Below are 13,453 nucleotides of genomic sequence, written 5' to 3'. Positions count from 1 at the left end.
TTATTGTGACTTGTTAGAAATTAACTTGCCCACATATTGCTGGTTAACTAGTTTTATCTTAAAATATTTACTATATTCGAATCTAATAGAACTATTTACTTAAATATAGTTGCTGTTTTATAAGGTATCCTACAATTCAAACTTTTTACAAAATCAGACCTGGCAAAAATTCCATTATTCTTTTTTTTTTTAAGTTTTTTAATTTATTTGATAGAGAGAGCAGGAGAGCACAGTGGGGGAACAGTAGAGGGAGAGGGAGAGGCAGGTTCCCAGGACCCTGGGATCGTGACCTGAGCCAAAGGCGGTTCCTGAACCATCTGAGCCACCCAGGCGCCCCCCAAATTCCATTATTCTGAATTAATTAGTTTTTAAATTGATTTCACTCATTTATTAATTCTAAAATATATATATTGGACTCTTTTATTCATCAGTAGTGCACATTCATCAGATCCTATTGGATATATGCTGAGTGGATCTCAGTCCTTTCCCGCAGAGGAATTCTTGTCTGGTTTGGGAGGTACAGGTAAATAAACGAAAATAAAAGTGCCGTGCCGATCCAGTGGTATACAGAGGCTGGAAGTTCAGAAATGTATCTACAGAGGAAGCAACTTCTCTGTTGAAATTGAAGGACTGACTGATTTTCTGGTTATACAATGGTTAGAAGGACACTGCATTCAAAGAAGTCATATGCAAAGGAATCAGGGAATCAAAATAGTAGTCTGAAGAAATTTACATGAAATGATAAAAATCTCAGATGAAGTCAGCATAGAAATAATACTGCTTAATGCCTAGTTAACTTAGAATGTAAGGTTTGAGTAGATGGAATTGAGACCAGAGTTTGGTAGGATTAATGGTGAAGGCTTCTAAACATAGCCCTTCCAACAGACCAAAAGGCTATCAAAACTTCAGGTGAGTTTGAAATGTTCCATAATTTAAATGAAAAGTCAAAATGGCCACAGGAAGGTACTAGAATGTTTCAGATATATAAAGTATAGGTCCAGGAAGTGAGACACAAACCACTCTAATTTTAAAGCCAAAACGGTTAACTGAAGAGAAGTGACTTACATTGGGGTGCATGTACCCCTTCGAGTCTGTATTTTTGTATCCTTTGGTAAATACTTAGTAGTGCAATTGCTGGATTATAGAGCAGTTCTATTTTTAACTTTTTGGGAACCTCCATATTGTTTTCTAGAGTGACTGCACCAGTTTGCATTCCTACCAACAGGGCAAAAGTGTTCCCCTTTCTCTGCATCCTTGCCAACATCTGCTGTTTCCTGAGTTGTTAATTCTAGCCATTCTGACAGGTGTGAGGTGGTATCTCATTGTGGTTTTGATTTTGATTTGTATTTCATGATGATGAATGATGTTGAGCAACCTTTCATGTGTATGTTAATCAACTGGATGTCTTCTCTGGAAAAACGTCTATTGATGTCTCTGCCCATTTCTTACCTGGATTATTTGGTTTCTGGGTGTTGAGCTTGTTAAGTTCTTTATAAATATTGGATACTAGCCCTTTATCAGATATGTCATTTGCAAATACCTTCTCCCATTCTGTCGGCTCTCTTTTGGTTTTGCCAACTGTTTCCTTTGCTGTATAGAAGCTTTCTATCTTGATCATGTCCTAATAGTTCATTTTTGCTTTTGTTTCCCTTGCCTCAGGAGACATGTCTAGAAAAAAGTTGCTACAGCTGATGTCAAAGAGGTTGCCGCACGTGTTCTCTAGGATTTTGATGGTTTCAGGTCTCACATTTAGGTCTTTCGTCCGTTTTGAATTAATTTTTGTGTGTGGTGTAAGAAAGTGGTCCAGGTTCATTCTCCTGCATGCTACCGTCCAGTTTTCCCAGCATTTGTTGAAGAGACTGTGCTTTTTCCATCCCCGAGGGTTTGGAGCTTCAGTTGATCATGAGTACTCCTGCGGCATAGCTCACTGAACTGTCGTGCCAGCTTCTACACTGGCTCGACTGGGCCTAATTCAAAAAGTAAAAGCTCTTATTCATTCTATTCTTCTGGAGCTCTGTGATAGCACTTAATAACACCCCAATGGGATACCTTCCACATATAGGATTATGGTATTTCTTCAAGTAATTGCTAAAAGATACAGGGTCTAGTTGTTCTATGATACCCACATCCATTTTACCTTGATGTTCAGTAGATCTATAAATCTCCCCCTGGGAATCATCATAGTAACTATAATGGAAACGTTGACCCCAATGGCAGAAATCAGAAGAAACCACAAAGAGATTACTAGGATCCGCTAGATATTTAATGAACAATTTTTCGAATTCCTGTTCTTTTGACTCACTCAGAGCTCCAACCAGTAGAGGAATAACGTAAACTCATCCTTGTGGCTTTCCATGGCTTTAGCTGTAGAAGGCAAATGCATTTCAATACCGTGTTCATCTTCCTCTCTCTGCAGAGACATGTGTTCAAGTATTCCTGTCTTCCATAGTTCTCTGTAAATCTTTTGGTCCATACAAAGGTCATACAGAGGTATCCTATATATATCCACCCTGGATAGTGCACATTGAGAGAGGGGCACATGATGAGAAGGCCCAAGGATGAAAATTCTCCAGGTAATAGATGGATCCACTTGTTTGTGAACATGAGCAGCACAAGACCCACAATGTCTTGTGTGGGGTGCAATAATGGCTCTAGCAGGGCCTTTTGCAGACTGTACTTGTTAAAGCCAACCTTCTAGCTGTGCACTCAGCTGCAGTCCCGAGGCTGCGTACCAGCTCCAGGCACGACTGGCTTCCCAGCAGACCACTCTGTTGGACATCTTGTTGCCTGAGCCACCTATGGTACACCGGGATGAATCTCTATTCCCTCACTTTCAATCTGGAAATGTCTTTAGGTCTAAAATAATTCTCTCGTAGGCAGCACATAAATGGGTCTTGTTTTTTTAATCCATTCTGATACCCTATGTCTTTTGATTGGAACATTTAGTCCATTTACATTCAGAGTGATTATTGATATGTATGAATTAAGTGCCATTGTGTTACCTGTAAAGTCGGTGTTTCTGGTGATATTCCCTTTTCCTTTCTAGTCTTTGCTACTTTTGATCTTTCTTTCCCACTCAAAGAATCCCCTTTAATATTTCTTGCAGGGCTGGCTTTTGTTTGTCTGGGAAAAACTATTTATCTCTTCTTCTGCTCTGAATGACAGTTTTGTTGGATAAAGTATTCTTGGCTGCATATTTTTCCCATTCAGTATGTTGAATATTTCCTCCTACTGTCTTCTGGCCTGCCAAGTTTCTGTAGACAGATCTGTGCTCATGATTTGTCTTCTTCTGTTGGTTAAAGACTTTTTCCCCTTGATGCTTTCGGGATTCTTTCCTTGTCTGTGTATTTTGTGAGTTTGACTATGATATGTCTCGGTGATGGCTGGCTTTTGTTGAATTTAATGAGAGTTCTCTGAGCTTCTTGGGTTTTGATTCTGTTTCCTAACCTGGTTTAGGGAAGTTTTCAGCCAAAATTTCCTCAAATAAACCTTCTGCCCCTTTTTCTTTCTCTTCTTCTTCTGGGACTCCTATGATACAAATGTTATTACATTTAAGGAGTCACTGAGTTCCCTAAGTCTACATTTGTGATCCAATACTTTTCATTCCCTTATTTTTAGCTTCATTATTTTCCATAATTTTATCTTCTATATCACTGATTCGTTCCTCTGGTTCATCCATTCTTGTTGCTATCACATCCAATTTGGTTTTACCACTCAGTTATAGCATTTTGTTTCAGCCTGACTAGTTTTTAGTACTTTTATCTCTGCTGTAAGGGATTCTCTAGCATCTCCTATGCTTTTCTCAAGCTCAGCTAGTATCCTTATGATTATTGTTTTAAATTCTGGTTCTGACACCTTACTTGTATCTGTATTGATTAAATACTTGGCTGTGACTTCTTCCTTTTCTTTCTTTTGGGGTGAATTCCTCTGTCTTGTCATTTTATTTGGGTCACTGTTTTTTGTTAGGAAAGCCTGTTGCATTCCTGCTGCTGAGTAATGGCTATATTAGGAAGAGGTCAAAAAAAAAAAAAAAGAAGCTAAATCCTACTTCCCCTCAAGCCGAAGCTTTGATTGTAGCACTCTATGATCAATAGACTTGGTGCATAGGAAAAGTTTGTGCTGGTCTTCTGGGGGTGGGGCCTGCTACACTGATTCTTTGGCTGACTTGCGCTAGTGGAGATGAAACTGCAGGGCGATGGGGAGGGGGGAAGGGCTTGGTGTAAGTGGCTGCGGCCTCCACCAGGTGGTGCTGTTTTGCTCACTGATATTGGTCAGTGATGACAGGGGTGAGAGGAACGGCATCGTCCAACTCTCTTTTCTCTGGGTTGGGTAGCGTGTACCGCCACTCTTCAGGAAGCCCTCACAGAAGAGCAAACCATCACCCTATTGTGTCCCTGGCTTCCACCAGATCCTTGTCTTCACCCTGACTGCATCTGAGCTATGCATCTGTCAGGCGGCACAGCACTCGTGTTTTATTGCAGGCACGTGGCTGGATTTCCAAACTCTAAATTTTAGAGATCCCCACAGTGCAGACCCATGCTGATCTTCTGGGGGAGGGTTCTGCTGCACTTTTGCCATTTGCCAGTTTGTCCTGGAAATTGGTTGCACCACCACGCAGCGGTATGGATTTTATGGTAAAGTATAGCCAAGACCTGGTACCTAGGTTTGCAGCCCTCAGCCAGTGTCTCTGTTCCTATGCTAGTGAACAGGTCAGCTCAATGGCACCTGCTGGGTCCCTATAGTATTTTCTTAATTTCAATCTAAAGTGCATCACCCAATCAAGATGGGATTAAAGCATATACAGACACAAAACTAATTTTTTGGATTGTATTTTTTATTTTACAGTTTTTATATGTGGCATTTTGTGGTACTAAAGAAGTGGTCTTGCAATCTTATATATTTTACTGTAGTGATATTTCAATCTCTATGACTAGAATCCCTAGCATTCAAATCTCAGCTCTACCATGTGACCTTGGGCAAATTACTTAACTTCTCTCTGCCTCAGGTTTTTCATCTGTAAAATGGAATAATTCAATAATACTTGTCTCACAGGATTGTTGTGTGGGGGGAAAATGCCAATAAATTTAAGGTTCATGGAACATTTCCTGACAGAGAGTAAAAACTGAATGCTTTGTTTTCAAGAATTTACTTAACCTGATAGAGTCTCTATTTCATTACCTGCAAGAGTAGATTATATGTCATAGAACTGTTAAAAGAATCAAATTGAAAATCTGAGAGTAAACAATCAGTAACATGAAAAGCGAGGGGTTACTAGTCTCCTTATTCTGTAGCTAATTCCAAATACTGATACATTAGTAGACAAAATGATACTACACATTGTCATGGTAACTAGGTATGCACTAACTCATTGTTCTTTTTGTCCTACTGATGCACTGTTTTCTTAAAGGTAGTCTAGAAATTTCCTTCTATAGATATATCTGAGAGTAGTTGCCCAAACCAACTTCTAAATAAAAGAATTTTCCTCTCCCTTTGTATTAGTCTTCTAAGAAAAGACCAGAAAAAAGACTATTGTGTATAGAGAAGGCTGATAACTTTATTTAGGCATTTTTCCAAGCTTCGATTTTTAGTTTGTAGTGTGGCATCCATAAAAACATGTGCTTTAGAGTAAAGGCTTTCTTGTGTTAAATTCCTGAATTTCTGACTACCACTTGCTGTGTGGTGATGGGCAAGTTACCTGTGTTTTGGTTTCTACATTTGTAAAAAAAAATACTAAGAATACCTTAACCTGTTGAATTGCTGTTCTAAAAGACTTACTGCATATAAAAGATTTACAATGCTGCATGGTACATCCTAAGACCTTGATAAATATTAGCTATTGTGACAATTATTATTGTTCTTTGTGTTTTGTTCAACAAAGTGAAGTTAAATTTTTAAAAAAGATTTTACTTATTTATTTATTTATTTATTTATTTATTTATTGAGGTAGAGAGAGCATGAACAGGGGGAGGGGCAGAGGAAAAGGGAGAGAGAGAATCCCAAACAGACTCTGTGCTGAGAGCAGAGCCTGGCATGGGGCCCAATCCCATAACCCTCAGATCATGACCTGAGCCAAAATCAAGAGTCAGGCACTCAAGTGACTGAGCCACCCAGGCACACTGAAGTTTGTATAACTTTATGTTGCGCATGAAAACATTACAAAACAAAACACATCTAAACCAAGTAAAACGATGTCTGCAAAAATGGTGGAGGAAGGACCTCTGAATACTCTCCCCTTCATAAAATGAGAATAAAGGAAGTAATTGTTAGAAATTTTTTTTACAGAACTCTAAAAATTAACCAAAGGCTTGACAGAGTCTGTAAAAACAGCTGAATTGCAATAAAAAGAGTAATTATTATGGCATTTTAACTTTCCCTATTCCCATACCCTCCTGCCAAGATCTATAGTAACCTTAAAAAACAATAGTCCATAATCATGGTAAACACCAGCAGCCTAGCAGCATTTGGAAGTGCACAATGGGGTTGGAGCTCCTCCAAAGACCCATTCCCAGAAAATTATCATCATTTTACCTGTCAGATGTTTCTTGCTGACAAGGCTGTTTTCACTTGATCTGACTTGGAGCTCACCTAGTTGAGAATAGCCTTTTCCCTGGCATCTGTCAAAAACAATTAGAGGAAATTATTAAATATTTTGACTGCCCAAGATTATGGTTAACAGTTGGAGTAAACAATAGGCTAACTAAATAATTCTTTGAAAATCTGGAACATGAGATGTCTATAGGGGGCTCTGAAAAGACCTGACATATTTCTGGGGATCTCGGAGGTCACCTGCATGCTTAGGGCTGCTCATATGCCAAGGGATGTGTATATGCTAACAGAAAACCTGAGAAGAGCTTAAACACTTGTCTTAGTTTGTTTCGGACTGCTATAATACAAATATCAGAAACTGAATGGCTTATAAACAACAAACATTTATTTCTCACAGTTCTAGAAGCTGGGAAGTTTATGTCTGATGAAGGCCCACTTCCTCATAGATGGCATTATCTCACTGTGTCCTCACATAATGGAAGGGGCAAGGAACCTCTCTCAGAAAAAGAAGTTTTATAGGCATGCTAACTCTATTCATGAGGGCTCTGCCTGTGCGACCTAATCATCTCCTAAAGGCCCCAAGTCCTAATAATATCACTTTGGAGGCTGGGATTTCAACATGTGAATTTTAGAGGGGGTACACAAATATTCAGACCACGACAACCCTTATCCTTGGCTCACCTTGAGGCTCTGTGTATGATGAAAGCAAAGGCTAAGATAGGGTTGATTGTAAACTACCTAGCTGAGTGTCGAGGACAGCCTCAAATACACGCTTAGCCCCTCAGCAGAGATTGGGAGAGTTATTGTTTCCATGCATTTAAGGAAATCTCTGTCCAATCATTAGTTGACCACTAAGAATTGAGCAGAAACTTTCACGACCTGACAAAGAATACAGACTTTATAGAATTAGTGCAGAAAGGTCAATAACAGCAGCAACAACAAATGGCAACATCAACAAACCCTGAGGACAGGGGATACTTTGATTTCCTAAGCTGTTGCATTAAATTATTTAAAGAGTTTGAATTTCAAAAAAAAAATTTATGAGATATACAAAAAAATATGAAAGTATGAACCATACATAGAACTGTCCCTGTGGAAGCCCAGATGTTGACACTTCATTTGTTGACACGAATACTTTAAATCAGCTATTTAAAAAGTGTTCAAATAACTAAAAGAAAGAATGTCTAAAGAATTAAACGAGAGTTTGAGAATGATGTCTCACTGAATAGAAAATACAAATAAAAAAGATAGAAATTAATAAAAAAAACAAATAGAAAGACTATAGTTGAAAAGTACAATAACTGAAATAAAAAATTCACTAGAGAAGTTTGACAGCAGATTTGAACAGGCAAAAGAAACAATCAGTAAAGTTGAAGGGAAATCAATTGCAATTTTCCAGTTTTAGAAACAGAAAGGCAAAAGCATAAAGTAAAATAAACAAATTCTCAAGATCAGTGGAACACTACCAAACATATCAATATATGCATAATGATATTTCCAGAGGTATGAAGAGAGAAAGGTGAAGTAAGAATATTCGAAGAAATTATCGCTAACAATTTCTCAAATTTGATGAAAAAATTGATTGACATGTCTAAGAAGCTCAATGAACTCCTAGTAGGAAAACTCAAAGAGATCCATCCCATAGACAAATTATAATCAAACTGTCAATGACCAAAGACAAAGAGAAAATATTGACAGTGGAGAGAAACATCTCATTAGGTGCAAGGGATTCCTAATAAGATTAACAGCCAATTTCCCATCAGAAACAATGAAAGCCAGATGGCAGTATGAGGATACATTCAAAGTGCTGGGGGTGGGGGGGGGGGGAAGAAAGGATAACTAAAACTATCCTTCAAAGCTATCTCTAGCAAAACTATCCTTCAAAATTGAAGGAGAAATTAAGACAATTATAGATTAAAAAAAAAAACAACCCAAAACTGAGTGTATTCATTACTATCAGACTTTCCCTATTAGAAATCATAAAGGGTTTCCTTCAATAAATTATGCTATGCTCATTACAAGTGTAGCTACCATCTGACATCATATAATGCTATTATAACATCATTGACTATATTCTCTATGCTGTGCTTTTTATTCCCAAGACATTCATTCTATAACTGGATGCCTATACCTCTCATGTCCTTTCACCCATTTTTTCCATCTACCACCTCCTCCCCCCTCCTCTGGCAAATATCAGTTTGTTCTCTGTCTTTTATAACCAATTTAAAATACAACTGCATAAAGCAATAATTATAAATCTGTTGATAGTCATATACAGCATAGAAAGACATAATCTGTATGACAGTAAAAGCACAAAGGAGGGGGATGGGAATGGACTGCATAGGAGTGAAGTTTTTATACACTATTGTAATTAAGTTGGTATTAATCTGAGCTAAATTTTTTTAAGTTAAAATACTAATTATAATTCCCAGGGAAATCACTAAGAAAATAACTAAAAATTTGTAGTTAAAGAAACAAGGGAATTGTACACTAGAAAATGCCTACTTAACACAAAAGAATGTAGTACTGGAAAAATAGAAGAATGAACAAGATATAAGACATATAGAAATAAGTAGCAAAATCACAGACATAAATCTAATTTATTAGTAATTACATTGTGTAAATGTATTAAATATCCCACATGAAAATAAAGAGATTAGTATAATAGATTAAAAAATGATCCAACTCTATTTGGTGTACAAGAGACACATTTAGATTCAAAGACAAAAATATGTTAAAAATAAAAGTATGAAAAAAGGCATACTTTGCAATCAGTAACCAAAAGGGAGTGAGAGTAGCTCTACTAATAGCAGACAAAGTAGACTTTAAGACAAAAAATTGTTACTAGGAAGGACATTTTGTAATAATGAAAGGGTCAAGCCATCAAGAAGTTATAACTATAAACATATATGCTAATATTAGGGCCCCAAAACTGACAGAACTGAAAGTGGAAACAGACTGTTCAACAATAATAGCTGAAGACTTCGAAACTCACTTTCAGCATTTGTTAAAACAGTAAAAAGATCAGTAAAGAAACAGAAGACTTGAACAACACTATATACCAGCTAGACCTAACAGATATTTATAGAACACTCTATCCAACTACAGAAGCATACACATTCTTCTCAAGTGCACATGGAACANTATACCAGCTAGACCTAACAGATATTTATAGAACACTCTATCCAACAACAGAAGCATACACATTCTTCTCAAGTGCACATAGAATGCTTTCCAAGATAGACCATATCCCTGTAAATGTTAAGTGATACAGAGTATGTTCTCTGATCACATGGAATGAAATTGGAAGCCAATAACAGAAGTAATTTGGCAAATTCACAAATATGTGAAAATTCATATACAACCAGTGGATCAAATAAATCATAAGAGAAATTAGAAAATACTTTGAGATAAATGACATTTTAAACACAACATACTGAAACTTAATGAAATGCAGATAAAATAGTGCTTACAGGGAAATTTGTAGCTATGATTCTTAACTCAAAAAGGAAGAAAGGGACACCTCAGTGGCTCAGTTGGTTAAGCACCCAACTCTTGATTTCAGCTCAGGTCATGATCTCAGGGTTGTGAGACCAAACCCTGCATCTGGCTCTGCACTGGGCATGGATCCTGCTTGCGATTCTCTCTTCCTGCCTCTCCCTCTGTTCCTCTCTCCCTCCCCAGTCTCCCCCTCTAAAAAATAAAATAATAAAATAAAATAAAACAAAANAGAAACAGAAGACTTGAACAACACTATATACCAGCTAGACCTAACAGATATTTATAGAACACTCTATCCAACAACAGAAGCATACACATTCTTCTCAAGTGCACATAGAATGCTTTCCAAGATAGACCATATCCCTGTAAATGTTAAGTGATACAGAGTATGTTCTCTGATCACATGGAATGAAATTGGAAGCCAATAACAGAAGTAATTTGGCAAATTCACAAATATGTGAAAATTCATATACAACCAGTGGATCAAATAAATCATAAGAGAAATTAGAAAATACTTTGAGATAAATGACATTTTAAACACAACATACTGAAACTTAATGAAATGCAGATAAAATAGTGCTTACAGGGAAATTTGTAGCTATGATTCTTAACTCAAAAAGGAAGAAAGGGACACCTCAGTGGCTCAGTTGGTTAAGCACCCAACTCTTGATTTCAGCTCAGGTCATGATCTCAGGGTTGTGAGACCAAACCCTGCATCTGGCTCTGCACTGGGCATGGATCCTGCTTGCGATTCTCTCTTCCTGCCTCTCCCTCTGTTCCTCTCTCCCTCCCCAGTCTCCCCCTCTAAAAAATAAAATAATAAAATAAAATAAAACAAAATGGAAGAAAGATGTCCATTTAATAACTTAAACTTCCACTATAAGACTAGAAAAACAAAACAATCTAGAACAAAAAGAAGAAAAAAAAGAAAACTAGAGTAAAAAGAAATGAAATAAAGACTAGAAAACAATAGAGAAATTAATGAAATCACAAGTTGGTTCTTTGAAAAGATCAATACAATTGACAAACCATTAGCAAAATAATCAAGAAATAAAGAAGACTGTAATTAATAAAATCAGAAATGAAAAAGGGAATGCTATGACTGACCTTACAGAAGTAAAACAAATTATGAAGGAATATGAGAACAGTTGTGTATCAACAATTGGATAACCTAGATGAAACAGACTAATTTTTTGAGACACCCAAACTACTGAAACTGACTCAGGAAAAAATTGAAAATCTCAGCAAACAAACAAACACATGAATAGTTAAATAAAGAAAAGAAAGAAAGGAAAAATGACAGGAAGAAACCTCCTGAAAATCTGGTCTTATTTTCATTTGCTTCTTTCTCNAAATGTGTTGTGTCTAATTTTTTAAATAAATCATTTTTGTTAATTGAGCAGTGTGGATAATTAGGATCTAACTAATTTGTCGGATACAATATTTCCCTTTATTGCTGGCCTGTACTGTATGGATGACTACTGAGAGAGTTGTCTATTGTTTTCCTAATGTTGGCATCCTGTTAGCTAGAAAAAAACATGCCACTGTTTATGATTGGGAAAGGGGTACTATCCTCATACTGGGCTTTCATTTTAAGGAGCTACATCCAAAATGTCTTTAAGCTCTTCTTTCCAGTTTTTATTGTTGGTTGTAGCTACGTGGAAACCGGTAAAGCATGTTCTCACGGTAGTAATTCCTGGTAACAGCAGGTATGATTTTTATGGTGACGTGAACTGGGTACATACCTTTGATTTAAAGAAATGCTTCATATTTATATTTGGTTCCATATGGCATATTTAAAATTAATTAAAGAGCCTGTGAGACTCTACGTAGCATGAATGAGAATATAATCAGTTACTTACTTTTCCTGCAAAGAAAGGCCTCCAACATGGAAAGGTAAATACGGTATTACTGCATTACACTGTTGATAAATGATAGTTTTTAAGTAATATACCATTATTTTCAATGTGCTTCCAAGACTCCACCATCATTTGTTAGTTTCCTAGACCCTGAGTAGCAACAATGATTAGAGAAATGCACTTGAATATCAATTCAGAAAAGTAGATGATTATCCTCCAAAGTTGTGGGAGTTCTCTTCTCTTAAGTTCTGTATTTCTATGACCGGTTAGTGTGATCAGCAATTGTAATTGCCACTTTAGTGCTTGGCCAGAAAGCTGTTATATCAATCAATCAAACAAATACATGGGTAAATTAATTAATATTTTTTATTGAAAACAATTTAAAGAAATTATAGCAAAGGGATTTTGATTTTTGACAGTCCTACTTACCATCTGCATTTAGCAAAATTCTTGACATCAGTTGGGGTTGCTAAGCAATAAATATCTCTGCCCTGACTCCACAGTCCCTGGGATCACTCCATTCCTTTTTCATTCAAGCATGTCGCACAGCTTGATGTGGGCCTCCAATTCCTGCACAGTCAGAAATGGGGCCTGCTGTTCCTACAGTAGAAAAAGAATAAATAAAATGGTGGGAGAGAGAGATGATTAAAACACTGGGACAGTAAGGCTTTAATTCTCAGAATTTGGGGGATGCACTTTTGAAATGAGAGGTAATTCATCATAAACTCAGTGGCTTTATCACTTTACAAACCCAGGTAGGGGCACCTTGGTGGCTCAGTTGGTTAAGCCTGGGACTTTTTATTCTGGCTTAGGTCATGGTATCATGGTCTTGAGATCAACCCCATGTCAGGCTCCATTAAGATTCTCTCTTTCCCTCTGCTCCCCCCTCTCCCCACCACGAGCACACACACACACACACACACACACACACACACACACACACACAGGCTGCAGGTAACTTTCACACCCAGCAGAAACTCATCACCTTTTGGGGTACTTACAGTAACTTTGTTGTTATAGAAACACTTCTCTGATAGACAATGGCATGTTTTGTAAAAGCTTCTATACCATTTTCTATTTGGCAAAGGGTAGCCCTGATCATTTAATCATCAGATTAAATTACAGTCCTGACTTCAGTGAAGATAGGAAAGGCTGATGAAAGTCCTGTGCTAATTTAAGGGCTTTTGACAGTAGGCAGACTAGTTTAAAATGACTCCAACTATTAAAATGGTTTGTAATTACTTATATGTGAGCAATTTTTTTTAAATTTTCATATCAGTGCTAGATTCTGTGGAAATACTTCCTTTCCTGATTCTATCTCATGATACAGGCACACTTACTTATTTTTACATTTTTCTCATAGGAAAAGGAGAATGTTTCCTTTCATGCTGACTTACTGAGCTGTTTAAAAACTGATGAGATTTCACCTGAACTATAAGAATAAAGAATATTAGGACATGTAAATTTTTCTAAGCCATCAATAAAAATCTTGAGAATTTTTTTTAAATTAGTACCTAGCTCTTTAAAAGAATTAACTTATATTACAA

The 13,453-nt window shown here is 36.9% G+C and overlaps 1 pseudogene; it reads right to left on the bottom strand.

The window, feature by feature from the left end:
* Nucleotides 1–1,892: 1,892 nt before the first annotated feature.
* Nucleotides 1,893–2,779, bottom strand: LOC100478183 (annotated as a pseudogene).
* Nucleotides 2,780–13,453: the final 10,674 nt, after the last annotated feature.

The sequence above is a fragment of the Ailuropoda melanoleuca genome, chromosome 19, assembly GCF_002007445.2.
Source record: "Ailuropoda melanoleuca isolate Jingjing chromosome 19, ASM200744v2, whole genome shotgun sequence".
Classification (NCBI taxonomy): domain Eukaryota; kingdom Metazoa; phylum Chordata; class Mammalia; order Carnivora; family Ursidae; genus Ailuropoda; species Ailuropoda melanoleuca.
Note: the sequence above shows the minus strand (reverse complement) of the source record. Positions and strands in the feature narration are given on the sequence as shown.